General features: G+C 35.0%; 2 protein-coding genes across 5 annotated transcripts in view; one reads left to right on the forward strand and one right to left on the reverse strand.

Annotated features, from left to right (window-relative positions):
* Positions 1-19,132, reverse strand: part of LOC118181042 (beta-1,3-galactosyltransferase 5-like) — a 63,332-nt gene that overhangs the window by 24,545 nt on the left and 19,655 nt on the right. The gene's annotated exons all lie outside the window — the stretch shown is intronic.
* The window catches only part of LOC118196852 (glycerophosphocholine cholinephosphodiesterase ENPP6-like), a 765,277-nt gene that overhangs the window by 21,324 nt on the left and 724,821 nt on the right, over positions 1-19,132 (forward strand). The window lies entirely within an intron of this gene.

Raw genomic sequence — 19,132 nt, forward strand, 5'->3', positions numbered from 1 at the left:
ATCTAATTTTTCATGCACCCACGAATGAGTTTTCACCAACCCCAAACATATTTTCTGCAGCTCGATTCCCGTTTACTTTCACAAATTGAATGACTTTGCATTTGAAAACAGCTCTATGTTTGTTCCGTTTGGCCATGTTTTCTACTCAAAGAAACACTAGATCAACTGCATTTCAGCTGAAGCAAACGCGATTTACTAAAGCCTTCGATGTTGACTTAAATTGCGATTTCATATGAGAGAAAGACTCATCAGTGGTCGAGCGGTAAAATCGCTGAACACTGGTAGTTCGGTCTGAGGTTCCAATCCCGCGAACGGGCTGGTTGCATGGACGTTTTCGTGGTTTTCTCCATGTGTAACGTGTGTACTAGCCAGTTTCCCTTAGAAAGATTTCGACGTAGGCATCCCCCCCTTAGGCAGATAGCCCTCGAGGCTTTGCCGTAATCACATAAACCATATGAGAGAAAAGATCTCGTATCTAATTCTGCGAATTCATTCGGGTCGGAAGAACGTTCGTATTCCCAAATTATTCCCCCTTTTTCTCGAAATCCTAGAATAACATTCTTGTGCACACCTGCATATAATACAACCCACCCTGTTTGCAGAATTATTTACCGCCTCAAGCATTCCACCTACCTATCCACATTTCCTTATCAGTTCAGTATAACATTATTCGGAAGCTGCGAAATATCTTCGAATGAACGGCTCCAGAAGATAACAGCATTGCACGTGTATCTTTCATGTTTCTTCGTAACTAAAAGGATGCGCGTTATATGGAGAATATACGTAAAAATTAGAAAATTTAGTTTGAAATAACAGCTGCGCTTTATACGCCTGAATATACTGTATGACGTTGCTTCACAATGCATTTGCTTTCCTTAGAGTCACACATAACTCTGTTTAAGCTTTGGTTTACCTATTTATAACTCATTAATAGAAAATATTGCTTGTGTTTTAACGCACTTCAGAAATGAATATCATAACTTTAGAACAGAATGCTTATTAGCCCAAACGGGCAATTTGCCCAGAAGGGAAATTAATTTCGTTTTAGCATTTTGCGTCGGTCCTCTTTTCAAATTGTTGCCACCAAATATTACAGCCCCGCATTATATATAAAAATATTCAATAATCAAGAATCTGCATGATCGTAGGAATGTTTCTCGCACTGTGAAAAAAATAACGGTACCTAGAGACATCAAATTTTGAATAACATAGTTCTCTATTCGAATATGGGAAAGTGGAAGCCCAAATTTGAATCTGGAATTTGTTTTATTATCTATTTCATGTTTGTCAAACATTAAAGAATTTTTGATAACAAACTCAACGATTTCAAAGCGATCAATGGCAATACTGTACCTCCCCCCCCAAAAAAAAAATTTAGCTTCGGCATGCAAGACTGTGTATTGGAAATTCTAAAGATGTTCTCTTTTAAATATTTTGTGATATTGCTGTTGAATTGAATTATGATTTAAGTGCGAGGAACATGATATTTAATAACGTAACACACAAAAGGTTAAAAAAAAGTCCCTTTGGGCGTAATATAAAATCTGAAAGCTTTCAGTTTTTTTTTTTTTTTTTTTTTTCCCAGCTTTTTTTCTACATAACTGCTGCATGTGTAGCAGAAATTTTGATGGATCTTGATGTTGTTATCATCTTTTTCGTAGATTTTAAGGAAGAAATAGCAAATGAAGCTTCAGTTTAAAAGAAAGATTAGAACGAGTTTAACAGATGCACGACAGTTTTAAGAAACGTACAGGTACTCTCATCGGAGAAAAATAAATAAATAAATAAAGTCATCTGGAATTTCACTTCACTTCGATAAATTTGATAAAAACACTCTCTGCTATTTTCTCTTATACATAGACAACTCGCTGTGGTATTAATAAATAAAATTCTATGGAACATTTAATGCTTAAAAGAAAGTAACAGAATCTGTCTAACACACGATGCAAAAACTGGATAAACTTGTTCTACAGCAAATCTTCTATGTAAAATAACAGCGTAAACATAAGCAGTCTACACATAAATTAATTTTAACAGGAATTCGAAAGGAAAACATTGAAGATTTTATCCATTTGGTAATGTGTAAATTAATTAAACTTTTATTTTACTTTTAGAAAACATTGAGTCAGGCATAAGTTTCAATTTATGGGAAAATAAACTTCATATATAATAAAGGAATCTTATCGTTTGTGTGTTTGCTGCTGATTGGCTCGTTAACTGATCATAGAGAAGTGCAAGCGCTATCAATTTTAGGTGGGATGCCTTCATGGAGGATTTTTTTAATAGAAGCTATATCACACGTGTTTACATTACACATCGATAAAATCAGGAAACCTCCGTGAATCCGTCGCGATAGTTGTAATCAGAAGCCGGGATGAACTACCATCATTCAATGATTTTAACCATTGGATCACTAGTAGGCTTCATGGATTCGAAGAATCAAGAAACACGGTTCATTTCAGTGCGAAAAATTTTCGTTTAGTTTTAAGTAATTTTGGCCTCTTCCCAGCATGATTTCTATATGATAAAATGGTGATTAATTCTTACTAGTAGATTTCTCGTGCATGATTAGCATAAGCAATGTTTAAAACTGCTTTTAAACTTTAAGCAATTCATTCTCCACTGTGATACAAGCTCTTAATCACCTTGAACTGAAGTTCGATTATCAGGAAACTTTATGCAGATTGTAACAAACCTTGAACCATACGCTGAAAGTAATCGGGAATAATTTCTTAAACTCGTGGTTGGAAGAATTGGTTATTAGTTGTTCATCCTGTCAAGGTAACAAAATTCGCCCATCCGCACTCAACCAGTCGCATTCCAGTGTTTAATTTACAAAAATGCAGATTTCAATCGCAGTGTGTCTTCGTCAGTTGAATTTCTTTTATTTTCCGAGTTTTTAAATTATTAAGAATGTTATCAAAGTGGCAGAAGAATCTTGGCTGTTAGTTAGGTGGACAGTACTCTAGATTAATACCGATTTATAGAAAGATAAATACTAGTAATAATCCGAAAATTTTCAGATTTTAACGTTCGCCCAAAAGTGTTTTGTTACGGTTTTTGACGCTCTCGGAGAACTCGCAGTCTACCAGTCTGCTGCTACACTCATTCTTACTAACACTCTTTTTACTTCCTTGTACGAAGTAAAAAGGAAGTATTGTAATTGCGAAAAGTTTCAGGCAGGATATTTCAACGAAAATATCCATTTTGACTGCTATCGAATGCAATTTAACGATGTTTTTGCGTAATATCTGTACCTAAGGACAGAGTAAAAAAACTCGTTTCCTCCAAAAATATTTTAAAACTGCTTTAAAATGAATTCTGAAGAGAATTTTTCGTGGCGTCTGTACGTACGTATGTACGTATCTCGCATAACTCCAAAACGAGTAGAATCAGAACGTTGAAATTTTGTATATAGGACTGCTATAACATGTAGATGTGCACCTCGTATTTTGGTTGCAATAGGCCGCACCAAACCTATATAAATATATTTATATATATATCCACTCTGTTACCCGGCTCAGTGATCTCAGTTTCTTTACTCTTATATGTTTGTAAATTGTATATTTTTTGCTTTAAAAATGATTGAATTATATTGTTTTTATCTTCCGGTTAAGGGTTTTATGCCATTAGTAAATCTGAGTGCAATATTTTTAGAATTATCAACAATTTTAAAGTTGTTTAAGTACCGCTAAGGCTTTTTTTTTTTTTTTTTTTTCGGCGGCCATTGATTGTTTACATTTGAAACAGCAGACTAGTGGATTTGTTGCCAATCTAGAGAAACTTAGCTTCGCAACAACAAAGATAATACCTTCATTTATTATTGACAATTAAATCATGCTTAATCCTTTTTGGAATTTTTTCGAGGAAATAAGTGTTTACGATTTACTTCGTAATTTTTAATATAGATATTTTGAGTTTTTATGTATTTTTGCCTTCTCGCGAAGTGAGAACTGAATTAATTGAATGAGAAATACTCAATCGTCTGTGAAAAACTGTTTCTTTTTTTTTTTTTTTTTTTTTTTTGCTTAATTTCTTTTATACATCATTCTAGCTTTATTACAGTATTTCAATAGAACATGTGGCAACAATTAGATAATTCTATTCTTTAAACAATATAAATTTTGTGTATTATGAGTTATAATATGAACGAAATACAACAATGTTAGGTGAATCTAGCGCCAGAGTGTCGCTATGGTAAACAAATACTAGAGTGAATTTTAAAGAATGCATTTATTCATATTGTGGTTTATGCGCTGTCGGCGAAGTAGATTTAATTCAATCCAAAAAGTTTAAATGAAATGCAAGAAAAAATGCTTATAATTTAATATTCCGTACAAGGAAGTCATGTGGTGTACACATCAGATTTTTTATTTAGTTATTGTCTTTTCAACCTTATCATTAAACATCGTTTTCTTTGCGCTTACGCCATATGCAATTCAACAGCAAAATTACAAAATTTTTAAAAGCAGCTAAAGTTTCGAATTCCCGATGCAGCCTTAAGTGTTGGCATACATTTTTCCGTTTCTTTCAAACTGTTCTTAGTTCATCATGCCAATGTTCAGTTTTCGTACTAAGACGGTTTTTCAAAACTTTTTTGTCTTTTTATTACTATCTTTTCGCGTGTTTAAGCTATTTATCAAATATCCCGTTCTTGGCGTTTTATGCCTCATAAAATTCGATTCAACGGCAAAATCCCAAAATAGTATTTAAAACCAGCGTGTTTTTAGAATTTCCGATAGAGAGTATCGCGCGATCAAGACGAAGGTGTTTTTTTCGTACAATGTTGCCACTGCCCCTTATGAATTTGTTGAGTTTTTTAGTAAAAAGTTCGTCAAAGTTTTACAAAATATGAAACAGATAATAAAATAAATTGGAAATTCAAATTTCGAGCTTCCACTGCCCGTGGAGGAATACGTTATTCAAAATTTGATGGATTTACAGGGGTTGGACAAAATATGGAAACACCTTTAAAAAAACATGTTTCTTTGCTTAATATGGTGTAGGAAACCCGTTGGCATCCAAAACAGCTTGCAGTCTTCTCGGAATGGATACATACAGTTCCTGTATGTTTGCCAAGGGAATATTATGCCATTCTTCCTGCAAAACAGTGGCAAGTTCAGATAACGATGTTGGCGGTGGATAACGAGAACGCACTTTCCGTTCCAATGTAGACCACAAAGGTTCGATAATATTCAGGTCTGGTGACTGTGGTGGCCAGGGGAAATGGGACAACTCATCCTCGTGCTCAGGAAACCAGTCCTGGACAATGTGAGCTGTGTGAACAGGGGCTTTGTCGTCTTGGAAGACACCATCACCATCGGGGAACAAAGTTTGTACCATGGGATGAACTTGATCGGCCAAAATGTTCACATAAGTTTTGGCAGTCATGTGCCCGGACACAGTTATCATGGGGCTAGCAGAGAACCACGATATGGCTGCCCAAACCATAACAGAACCCCCGCCATGTTTCACTCTTGGCAACAAGCAGTCTGTATTATAGGCTTGAGATGGCGTTCTCCAGACGTAAACTCGGCCAGAAGTGGGAAACAATGTGAAAGAAGACTCGTCAGACCATATTACTCACTTCCACTGCTCTATAGTCCAGGCTTTATGACTTAAACACCACCTTTTCCTGTTACGGGCATTAGCATCACTGATGAGTGGCTTCTCAATTGCAGCACGGCCAGCAATTCCCTGTTTATGAAGCTCCCTTCTAATTGTTTTGGTACTCACAGGGTTCGGTAACACAACATTCATTTCAGCAGTAACTTTTGCAGCTGTGGTCTTCTTATTTTTCGTCACAATTGCCCTTAATGATCGTCTGTCACGATCACTCGGGACACACTTTCGTCCGCGCTGTGATTTAGCAGATGATGTTTTTCCGCTTTTCAAATATGCGGAATAAATCTTCAATACAGTACCTCTTGAAACACTAAACACCTCGGCTACCTTGCTTACGGAAGCACCTACCATACGTGCTCCAACAATTTCCCCACGTTCCAAGTCTTAACTCTGACATAATGCAATGACAACCTCACATAACAGTACTCCGACAACAACTGAACTGTTTAGCACATTTACGAAGTTGTATAGGTGGCGTCAGTAGTCAAAAACGCCAGCGCCACCTACATATTTCATTAAAATCAATCTTTTTTTTCAAACATGCATTTCACAAGGTGTTTCCATATTTTTGTCCATCCACTGTAGGTACGGTTGTTCTTTCGCAACGCGAAAAACATGCATACATTCATTTAGATTCTTCATTATTTAATTCTTTAAATATAACGCAGGGCGATAATATTTGGTGGCAGCAATCTGGAAAGTTATAGGCCGTTTATAGCGATTCAAAGCAAAATCTGTTTCAAGATTAATATTCCATTCCGGACTGACGTCCCTTTTGGGATAAAAACAGATTATTATATTTCTATTTTTATTGATATTTTATCTTATTTTCTAAGTTAAATAAATAAAAAAAGTCTGAAAGTTTTCAGATTTTATATTACGCCCAAAAGGGCGTTTCTTTTAACATTTTGTGTGCTACCTTCATTTATTAAATATCACGTTCTTCGTACTAAAACCATAAAATTCGATTCAGCAGCAATATCAGAATAATTTTAAAATGAGCATATCTTTGGAATTTTCGATACACAGTCTCACGCGCTGGAGATTAAAATGTTTTTATTTTTCATACACTGTTGCCATTGCTCGCTTTGAAATCGTTGAATTTCTTAATCAAAAATTCTTTAAAGTTTTACAAGATATGAAATAGATAATAAAATATATTCCAAATTCAAAGTATGGGCTTCCAGTTGCCCATATTCTAGTGGAGGACAACTTATTGAAAATTTGATGTCTCTAGGTACCGTTGTGTTTTCGGTAGCGCGAGAAACATACATACATTCAGGCAGATTCTTCATTATTTAATTTCTTTAAATATAATGCGGGGCTCTAACAACTGGTGGCAACAATTTGAAAAGTAAACCTACATTTATAATGAACCGATTCAAAATGCCAAAACGAAATTAATAATCCTTCTGCGCATGTTACCCCTTTGGGCTTGTAGGGTTTATATTTATTTTAACTAGCATTTATTTTAAGTTTAAACTATCTTTCCTGTCAAGCCTTACATTCCCCTGGAACTGCCAATGCCAGAGTATGTAAATTTTAGTAGAACGCGCAAGGATTCAAATTATCAGCGGAAGTATTCTGAGTTAAATAGAATGGAAACGAGTTCGAGGTGTTCTTCTGTTCTTACTTCACGAGCGCGGAGGTAGTTAGCCAGAAATTGAAGAACCTCGCGTTTCGGCCTGTGTGCTTGCCTTGGAGAATTGTTAATCGTTCAACGTGATATTGAAAGTTTGCTGAATTAGCAGCGGTATTGTAAAACGCGGTGAGGTTAGTTACGTTTAGAGAGCCTCGTAGTTAGAGTCTTGTTATTATTTCTTTTCAGGTTCTTATTTTTATTTTACCGCCGGGTCGGCGTAGTTTGTGAGCGTCAAGAGCCCGCAATTGTAATTTCTTAAGTTGAATAAAAAGGGACTTAAACCCTTAGCAAGACTCTGTCTAAATTCCAGTTTCAACAGTCACCTCTTGGTTGCGTGCAGGTTGGAGGCGCGCAACTCTACAGGCTAATAAAATGAAATGGAATTTTATTTAGGGAAAAGAAAAATCAAATTTACTTATTTCTGACTGCTTCATACATAGGAAGACGCTTAGTATTTCTATAACTATTTGCTCATCCCGCAATATGTCTTCCAAACGAAAATAAAAATTCGAATTTGATATTATCGAATGATTATGATACGTTTCGATGCTGCGATGCGGCAATGGAATAGCTTAACGCATGCTCAACTTAACATCTCAAAAAATACTTCACCACCAGAAACCGAAGAAAATGTTGAGAAAAATGTTGAATCATAAAAATAAATTCTATATCTGGGCACAGTTACTTTACTGTGGTGTATTTAAGTGAACAAGAGAGGAGTCATCCAACAGTTATATAATTGGTAAAAATTATAATTTAAATTAACTAGTATTTGTAATTTCAGCCTTTACTATGATTTCCTCATTACTATAATTTCCCCATGAATGAGTTTCAGTAATGTAATGAGTTTGAGCAATATACATTCATGTCCATAAATTAAGGATAATGTAAAATCAGGCAAAGGAAGAATTAGAAGAAAAACAAATTTGACTTATTTGTAAAGCTTATTTATTAAACAAAAGGTAAAGAGCAAAAAAAGATGCTATATGTTTGATATTATTAAAAAAAATAGCGATTTTTTCTCCCTGGAGCAAATTACAAAAAAAAAACCTATTTACAAAAAAACAATATTACATGGTTGGTATGATTGTTAATACAGTGTATGTCTCCCAGAGGATGCAATATAGTCCGTACAACGCCTAGGCATGCTGAGTATCAAATTATCGATCTGATCTTCGGGGATATTACACCACTCAAAAAGCAATGCTCTCCGAAGTTCCGGTAGACATGTAGGAAAAGGTTGACGGGCTGCAACTCGTCCGCCAAGCATATCCCACACGTGCTCTACTGGATTCAAGTCCGGTTAGAATGCTGCCCAGTCCATACGGGTGATATCCTCCGATTGAAGGCATTCGCTTACGATGTTTGCACGGTGAGGACGGGCGTTGTCATCCATAAATACAAATTGTGCGCCCATGGCGCCCCCAAACAAACGTTCATGTTGTTCCAGAATGACGTCCCGATAGATTTGGCTTGTCATGGTTCCAATTTGAACATGCAGGTCAGTTCTGGAACCCAGAATAATTCCACCCCAAACGAGAACTCCTGCACCACCGTAACGGTGTCGTTCAATGATGTTTTCTTGGTGGTAACGGGTACCTGGAGCTCTCCATATGAAAGTCCGGCGAGAATCAGACTGCAAGCTAAACCTGGATTCGTCGGAAAACATCACACAAGCCCACTGTTGCGGTGTCCACAATGCATGCTCTCTACTCCAGGCTAACCGCAGGCGACAGTGAGTTGCAGTAAGTGGAACGCATCTGACAGGTCTACGAGCATATAGACCAATCTGCCCTAAGCGTCTGTACACTGTCTGCCTTGAAATTGTCGTACCAGTGGCTGAAGAGAGCTGACGAGACAGGTCTGAGGCTGTGCTCCGCCTGTTTCTTTTGGCAGTAACTGTCAAATACCGGTCCTCATTCGGCGTTGTAACTCTGGGGAGACCTGTGCTGTCACGTCTACTCACATTACCATCATCTTGGAATCGTTGCCAAAGCCTGGAGATGACACTCTGGGCAATTCCAAGTTCGTCTGATACTTCCGGTTGGGTACGCCCATATTCCAGACGGCCGATAATTCTACCACGTAAAAAATCATCCAAATGCGTCCTTTGTGTCATAACTATTCGGTTATGGCACTGAAATGCTTATAAAGCGCCTGCGAACAATTTGACTTTTTTGCCTGTATTCCTTATATATCACTCTCTTACACTCTCGTCATTGTGACGTACCATCGGTGTCATCTGGTTACTTCCTGAAATTTGCATATGATTCTTGAAGATGTGTGTAGTCATTTTACAGGTGATATATTTATTTTAGAGTTCGATTTCCACGTGACTCCGAATTATCCTTAATTTATGGACATGAGTGTAAATGAATCTGAGTGAGGTTTTTGGATTGTAAGGCAAAGCATGTTTCTGCCTCTGGAGGCCAGGTTACTTAGTTATTTGCCAGCTCTGAGAAGATCGTAATTTTTCGGCTTTGCGTTATAGCTGCCGTCATTTTAATTGTTACGTCTGTGAGAAGTTCTGAGCCAACTTAAATTGTCCGAGCTTTTCTTTACGGAGTCAAAGTCACTAATCATTATTCCGTCTGAGCTGCATGAATTTTGTAATGATGATTTATTAATCTCTTGTTCCCATGAAACTATATGATAAATTATTTGTCTACCTTTAGTTAATCAGTTTTTTAAATAAAACTTTATTTTACTAAAACTTTTTATTTTAATATTTTTAGTCTCAATGACACGTTATAAACCACTTATTCAAATTAAATACAATTTTTCATATAACTTCATATTTTTAATTCCAATAATTCTGTTACGTCACAAGTCGAAAAAAAACCAGAAATTATGTTAAAATATCATTTTAATTGTAATTAAAGGATTTTTTTTTATTCCATACTGGAACAAACAGTAAAATTTTGAGCTTTTTAGTTTGTTCGTCAAACGACGATATGTGCGAAAAATCATTTCAACATTAAATTTAAAAAAAAATAAACAAATAGATAAAAATTTAAAAAAATGAGGAGAAGTGATTTTTTGAAAACTGAATTTAAAAAAAAATCACTTCTCCTCATTATGTTGTAATATACAATGTGTATATAAATTTGGAACTATAGTGTATCAGGAAATTGTTCACCTTTGGCCATAATGATAAACACTATGAATGATCTAAATAAAAGCTTATAATAATATCATTGTAGATGGAAAATAAATTTAGAACGGTAGATTAGAAATGGAAAACCTAATAAGATAAAATAATAGATGTAACAGGAACTGTGAGATTTATGCAAACATAAAAAATGAACAACTTTATGGCACAGTTTATTTACAATACTTTCGGAAGGTTACGTGCAGAGAGAAATTTTGATGCGAGCGCCTAATTGTGATTATGTATTCTGCATTTAATAAAAGGTATATAAGCGCCATACTGAAATAAATTGATTGAAGTATAAAATATATTTTAACAGGAATTTATATATTGAATGAAACAGAAGGAAGAAAGAATCTAATTTAAATTTAAGATTTTTTTATATATATATATAATTTTAAGAGAGAAAAAGTAAAAGAATCATTACCAACAATGATTAGATATTTAATTTTTGCTTTTCTAACATAAAATTCCTGTTACTTAGTTCAAAATTTCCTTAAGCTCGCAGTCGAATTCGGGGAATTAGAATTTGCCTTCATAATAATGTGCTTAAAAATTGAAAATAATTTTTTAACGTTCTAGACAAACCAAAAAATATATTGCCGCAACTAACTTTCTTTGTATTTTTAATTATACTAATTGTTTGTTAGCCCAAAGAGCGTTATCCCAGAAGGGCTATTAATTTAGTTTTCGCATTTTGCGTCGAAAACTTTAAAAAGTCTGAATCACATTTGAAATTGTTGCCACCAAATATTATCGCCCTGTATTATATTTAAAGAAATTAAATAACGAAGAATCTGCACCAATGTATGTATATTTCTCGCATTGTGATAAAACAACCGAAACTTGAATGACATAGTCCTATTGCAAATATGGGCATCTATAAGCCCAAATTTGGAATCTGGAATTTGTTTTATTATGTATTTCCTGTTTTGTAAAGCATTTATGAGTTTTTGAATAAGAAACTCAACGATTTTAAAGCGAGCAGTGGCAACACTGTAGGGGGGATTATCTTACGAGAGTGTGTATCGGAAATTCTAAAGATATGCTCTTTTTTAATATTTTGTGATATTGCTGTTGAATTGAATTTTATGGTTTAAGTGCGAAGAACTTGATATTTAATAAATAAAGGTAACACACAAAACGTTATATAAAGTCCCTTTGGACATAATACACTGACTACCAATAAGTATTTGGACACCTGTGATAGAAAAGAAAAACTAACTTTATTCAAAATCAGTAGTTGGTAGAGCCTCCACGAGAGTTAATTACAGAGTTGACCTTCCGGGGTATACTTTCCACAAGTCTTTGTATGAGAGCTAGTGGTATTTTCTTCCACTCGGCTTGGAGAAGACATTGAAGTTCCTTCCCCGCTTTTGCACGGGTAGTGCACCCCTGAATTCGGCGATGCAACTCGTCCCAGAGGTTCTCGATAGGGTTCAGGTCTGGACTCTGGGCAGGCCAGTCCATTCGATGAACTCCATTGGCACCATACCAAGCCTTGGTTAACGTCGAAACATGACAACTGGCATTGTCGTCCTGAAAGTAACAGGGTCCAACCCGTAAAACTGCCACAACGTAGGAAGCACATTGTCATCCAAAATAGTGCAGTAGGCATTGGAGTTGAGCTTACCATGAATGGGGCCAAGGGTCCCAGCCCATACCAGGAGAAACACCCCCAGACCATAATTCCACCTCCGCCGAACTTGACTGTTGGCACAATGCATTCTGGCAGGAGACGTTCTCCAGGTAGACGCCAGACCCAGACCCTGCCATCCGAACGGTAAAGGGTGAGCCTTGATTCGTCACTCCAAAGAACCCGTTTCCACTGATCTACGGTCCAATTTCGATGTGCTTTGCACCACATTAACCGAGCAGCGCGGTTGGACTGTGTGATCAAAGGCTTATGGGCAGCAGCACGACCATGAAAACCAAACAGATGTGCTTCCTTACTGATGGTATTCATTGAAACAATACTACCGGATGCCTGTTGAAACACCTCGCGGATGAGGGCTATCGGTTGGGTGCGGTTCTTCCGAATTTCTCTGAACAGCACTCGTCGGTCTCTATCCCCCAGTTTCGTTGGTCTGCCGACTCGGGGCACATTCCGACAATCACCGCTCACCTTCCACTTCTTAATCACATAGGCCACTGTCGATTTTGGGTACTTAAGATCACTAGATATGTCCCTTAAGGATCGGCCACATTTGTGATACCCGATAATTATACCTTTTTCGAAATCAGAGAGCTCCGAACAGCGAGGCATCTTGCATGCGACTAAAGCCGATGCTGTTTCCTACACGATATATACCGGCGGAGTCCGTGACGTACTTTAGGACCGCAGATATCGTCATTTGCTTAGGTATCCAAATACTTATTGGTAGTCAGTGTAGTAACTCATTTCATTCAATTATAATTCGCTTTCTCTCCTGCCCCAGTAATCCTTTATGAAAAATTCGTGGGTATAAAATTTGCTTCACACTTTTTAAACTTCTTTAGTTTTTAGCTTTCTTTTCTTCTTTTTTTAAAGCAAGATTTTATTTTTTATTTATTTTCCTTTTCAGCTTGTACTTTTATTTGACTAAAACTTGGCGACATATCCCTTGAAAAGCGCTAATTTAGATTTTGCGACTGTTTCAAACGCTATTCAAAGATAAAACCTTTGCACAAGACATATTATTCATTGTTTTCCTACGATATTCTTTATTTATCAATATCTCTGCAATTCATTGCAGTTTTATTGATAGATCTGTAAATCAAAAATGTAGCTCTTTCACAGAATAGAAATAAAATATCTATAAAAACATTTAAATCATACACTTTTAATAAAATGATTTAAATGTAAATTTTTAGCTTTGTTTATATTATTAACCCTTTAACTGTCAAGTTATTTTGATGATTTGGGTACACAAATTGTCATATTTTTTTATTGGAAAAACCAAATGTAGCCGAAATAAACATCTCCCGGTATATATTCGGGTATGACAATACGATGCACTCAAAAAAAAACGTTACCCCGAGAAATACTCGGGCGTGACATTTTCGAACCCCAGTGCTGTGCCCGAGACAATCTCGGGCATGACAGTTAAAAGGTTAAGCATATGTGACTGAAAATAAATTGTGAAACAGCTAACAATGACGGATTTTTAATTAAAACCATCAAAGAGAAATTTAAAAGAAAAAAAAAATCTGAAATGTTTCAGATTTTAAATTACGTCCAAAGGGGCGTTTTTTAACATTTTGTGTGTTACCTTTCTTTATTAAATATCGTGTTCCTCGCACTTAAACCATAAGATCCAGTGCAACAGCAATATCGCAAAATAGTTTTAAAACGAGCCTATCTTTAGAATTTCAGATACAGAGACTCACGCGCTGGAGATAAAAATGTTTTTTCTGCACAACGTTGCCATTGCTCGCTTTGAAATCCTTGAGTTTGTTAATCAAAAATTCGTCAAAGTTTTAAAAAATAGGAAATCGATCCTAAAACAAATTTCAAATTTCAAATTTGGTCTTCCACATGCTCATATTCGTTGGAGGATTACGTTATTCAAAATTCGATGACTCTATGTACCGTTGTTTTATCACAATACGAGAAATATACATACATTTATGCAGATTTTTCATTATTTAATTTCTTCAAATATAATGCAGGACTCTAACATTTTGTGGCAACAGTTTGAAAAGTGAACCGACATTTATGAGTCCGACGCAAAATGCCAAAACGAAACTAATAGTCCTTCGGGATTCAAATCCCTTTGGACTAAAAATGTAATTATTTTATATATTAGGTTATTCCTAGGTTTCAGTGCCAGTAACAGTACGCTTGTTAACATCATAATATGACTTTATAAGAATGTTTCATCTGATTTTTTATATTTTGTAAGGATTATGTTAATTTTATTAACAGTTAAATTTTAAGTTCCTTTCCTGTCAAATTCTTAACTTCAACTTACTACTTCGGCCAGAACGTAGTTTTGGAATTTGCTGAATATTTAATGAGAAGAAGCGGTATTTAAACCACGAGGTTACTTACTGAGACAGAGAGAGAATCAGAGTTTCTGAACTACGCGCGTCTGCCTTTTTGGCCGCTCTCTCTCTCTCTCTCAAAGCTGTTTTTATGCTCGGCCGTACTCAGGCCCTTGCTAGGCTTCGTAGTAAAATAAGTTAAGGGGCCAACTCTAATTGAACCTTGATAGCTTTGGCTATACTTATTTAGTTAATCTTAGTTTTAGTTTAATTCTTAGTCTTTTAAGTTCAAGTCCAAAGTGCGGGCTTTACTTGTACACTCCCAGGCGGAGTTTTGTTAAATCTTATCGAAATAATAAAGGATTAGTTACCCTTCTCTCTTGTTGTTTCTCGTCATCGAACTCTAGCGATTATTCGCTTATCAGTTCTTAGGTTCCTGACTTCAAACATTAACTTAGAATTCCAAAGCGAGGTTAGGTACCTTACAATTTATCTTGTTCATACAACGCACTTTATTAAACCCGTATAATTTTAAAATTGTTAGCCCAGATAGACGTTAGTTCAGAACGGCTATTAGTCCAGTAACGCCATTTTGCGTCGAATTACTATAAACGGTTGTATCACTTTTCAAATTGTTCCCACCAAATATTATCACCCTGTATTATATTTAAAAGAATTATATAATTAAGAATCTGCATGAATGCATGCATATTTCTCGCAATGTGAAAAAACAACGATACCTAGAGTCATCAGATTTTGAATAACATAGTCCTCCATTCTAACATAGGCACCGTAAGCCCAAATTTAGAATTTGTTTTATTGTATATTTCATATTTTGTAAAACTTAACGAATTTTGGTTAAAAAACTTAACAATTTCAAAGCGAGCAGTAGGAATGCTATAGGGAATAAAATATTTTTATCTCCAGCACGCGAGACTATCTCTCGGAAATTCTGAAGATATACTGTTTTTAAATATTTTTAGCCAATGTAGTGTTAGGACAAATGCTCTCGAAACTTGTATGTATCTGTGAAAATAACGGCCCTTTGGGCGTAATCTGAAAGCTTCCGGATTTTTAAAATTTTTTTATTTGTATTTTATTTTTATATATTTTAACAAGGGTAAAAGTAAGATAGAAAGAAAATCAATCTCTAAACTTGAATTAAACTCTTCTTCGCAATCATTATAACGACAAAGTATGTAACATCATTTTTCTATAAAACCAAAATTGTCGGGTGATTTCTGAAGGAACAAAACTCACTTTTTCAGCGGTATTAAATCAGAACGGAACGTATTTAAAAAATAGCTAAAATTATTTAATAAATTATTCTGATCGTTCTTCTTTTAAAGCAGAGCAAAAGGCTGTTTTTCGTAAACTGCAAAAAATTTACGGCGCTACGAAAACATGCACTTTTCGACATAGAAAAATAAACACATTGGATATATATAGATTAAAAAAAAGTCTATTGATTTTGAAAATATCTCGAAAAATCAGCAATTTTTGTTAGAGATTTGTAATAAACTTCATGTGGAGGATAATCGTCTGCTATCTTATGAGAGAAAAATCGAAACTCCGCATTTGTTTGTTAAGCGAAGAAAAGCGGAAAAGTCAGTAAAAAATCACTTCAACTTGAGTCTTATAAAAATTAAATCAAATGTTCAAGAAGCCATTACTATGTATCGTATTTTTAACAGAACAAATAGCTGCAAGAATTTCTAAAAAATCGGCAATAGAAATGTCAAAAATCGATTTTAAAATTTATAAACAAACAGAGAAGGATAAAAACAAAAGTAAATAATATCGTGCTGAAATCTTATTAAACTGGTGCCACGCCTAAATTATCTTGACATGCATACAGTTAATGATATTTCGAGAAGTAACCAACCAAAGTGGGCTCCACCAGGGGCAGAATGATTAAGCCCGCTGAGTGCTGGTAGTTCGAACTAGTTTGGGTTCGATCTCAGGCGATCTGTACGGTTAGACTTCATGTTTTTTCCATGTGTAACTTGAATATGAGCCAGTTTTCATCAGAAAGTCTTTCACGAAGGCATCACTCCTCTTAGGCAGATGGCTCTTGTGATTTTGCTATATTCAAATAACCTAACCCTAACAACCAAAATGATTTAATTTTTTTTCATAGAATAAGCAAAAGGCAAACCAAATTATCATTATTTGTTTTATAAGATATTTCTATCACATTCTTAACATGCCTTCGGTGTAATGGTCAGCACACTCGGCGCGTATTTGAGAGATCCTTGGTTCGAGTCCCGGCGAAGGTATTGCACATTTTTCATGTCTCCTGCTTCGAATGAATGTTTCAAGACAGATAAAAAAACAGTGTCTGCCATTTGGCAATAAATTGAAGACGTGGATACTACTAATGAAAAAGGATGAAATCTTAAGAAAACAACTGCTTGATATCTATTTCTATCTGTAAGAAATATCTTTATGTTAGAAAGCCAGTGCTTTGTTTCGTTGAAATCATAATACAGCACGACACACCTGAATTAATGCAGATGATATCAGAGCTAAATTCAACAGTACTACATCCTGCATTCTTTTCAGTTTCACATCTGATTTCGAACTGATTTCCATCCAGACAGAACTAAGAGTATAAAATATTTCCCTTAATATTAGGGAAAAGTCCATTGTGGTGGTGCAGATGAGATGCTATGCGGAGGGATAATGATCAGGTGTATGTCCTTGTATTGTAAGTCTTCTTCCGAAGATCTGTCCAAAGATATAGAGATGAACTCTTACAACCCTACGTAAAGCGTTTTAGAGATGCATGTGACCAAGACTTTATTAATGATAGTGCGAATACACGTCCAGAAAATATATCAACGAATTTCTTGAAACGAAGACACTTACAGAAAAAAACTAGTGATTCAAAATCTGTCGAGGATACGTTAGAAAAACGCTCCGGAAGGTTTCAGATTTTAACAATCTCCCAAAAGGATTTGTGAAGGTGTTTTCCGCTCTCGCTGAGCTCACAATTTACCAGTCCGCTGATGCAATCACTCCTACTAATCTCCCTTTTTTTTTTTTTTTTTTTTTAGCTTTATTGTTAAGCATCATTTTCTTCGCACTTAAACCATATGCAATTCAACAGTAAAACTACAGAAATTTCAAAAGCAGCATAATATACGTTTAGAGTACCCGATGTAGCGTCAAGTGTTGACATACATTTTTCGTATTTTTTTTTTTTTTTTTTTTTTCAGTTTATCATATCACAGTTTTCTTAGTAAGATAGGCTTACAGAATTTTTTGACCTCTTATTATTCACGTTTTTGTGTGTTTACTTTATTTATCAAATATCATGTTCTTGGCGTTTACGCCACATCGAATTCAATTCAACAGCAAAATCACAAAACATTTAAAAACAGCATATCTTTAGAATTTCGACAGACAATCTCACGAGCTGAAGATAATTTTTTATTTCCTCGTACTGCGTTTCCTCTGCTCACTTTGAAATCGTCGAGGTTCTTAATGAAAAGTTCGTTAAAGTTTTACAAAATATGAAATAGTAGATAATGAAACGATATGAAATTCAAAATTCGGGTTTCCAGGTGCTTATGTTTGGGTGGAGGATTTCATTATTCAAAATTTCATGGCTGTAGATACCGTTGTTTTTTTACAATGCGAGAAACATGCATACCTTCATACAGATTATTAATTATTCAATTTCTTTAAATATAATACAGGACGACCGTATTTGGTGGCAACAATTTAAAAAGTGTTACGCCGTTGATAGAGATTCAGCGCAAAAGGCCGTTCCATTCGGGATTAAAGTCCCTTTTGGGCTAAAAAGAAAAAAAAAAAAAAAAAAAAAAAAGAACTAAATGGAGAGATAGCATTCCGCTGGGGATACGGAAGATGGACTGAAATTCTTACTTTCTCAAACTACATTTAACATGTAGTTTAATTTCTGGGAAGAAACATTATCCATCATTATTAATCATAATGTCATTATTAAACATAGTTATGGCTCAGCGTTTTGTATAGTTTTACAGATCCTATTACATTAATTTCTACCATTTTTTACTACGTTTTATCTTACTTTAGTTAAAACTAAAATAATTACATTGGATGTTTCTTTCTTGACATAAAAATCTACCACAGGTAAACACAGTCACAAGTCATAGGCAATTTATCTCGGGTTTTGTTTTCGCTTTCTGAATCTCTTAGCTAGATGGGGTTTCTGTGGATTGCATTCCATTAACATAAACAAGAATCAGTTTCTCATCGAATGCCTTCCACAAATGTATCCTTTCTCTTAGACAGATAGCGTTTGCATGCTTGCCAAAATTAAATGCCAAAATTAATTAATCAATTGACTGTTCGAAACAGTTTAGTCGTGTCTGAAATTTGTGTATTAAAAAAACTTCTGTTTTGAAAGAAAAAAGCTATACAATATCAAATAAGTTTCAAGAAAATCTTTTTAATCCTCTATCGGCCTTTATATTTATTTTACTGCTTTATTTCCGCTAACAATTTAAATAAAAGAAAAAGCTTTGAAAATCATTGAAGATTTCATTTTAATTAAACTTTTAAATAAAAATTATTTTAACTTTTAAGGGGACTGATACACCTTAAAACCCATAAGATGTTCGAATAGGTGACTGTTGAAAGAATTGGAATAACTTATTTATTTTAAAAGAAATTACTACCAACTTTTTACAGCTGACTGCATAATATAGCTGCTTTCTGAAATAGTAATCAGAACGTTTGTGTTGCCACAAATATTT

This window comes from Stegodyphus dumicola, chromosome 12, assembly GCF_044657685.1.
Source record: "Stegodyphus dumicola isolate Sdum_Otavi_A_Nest chromosome 12, ASM4465768v1".
Classification (NCBI taxonomy): domain Eukaryota; kingdom Metazoa; phylum Arthropoda; class Arachnida; order Araneae; family Eresidae; genus Stegodyphus; species Stegodyphus dumicola.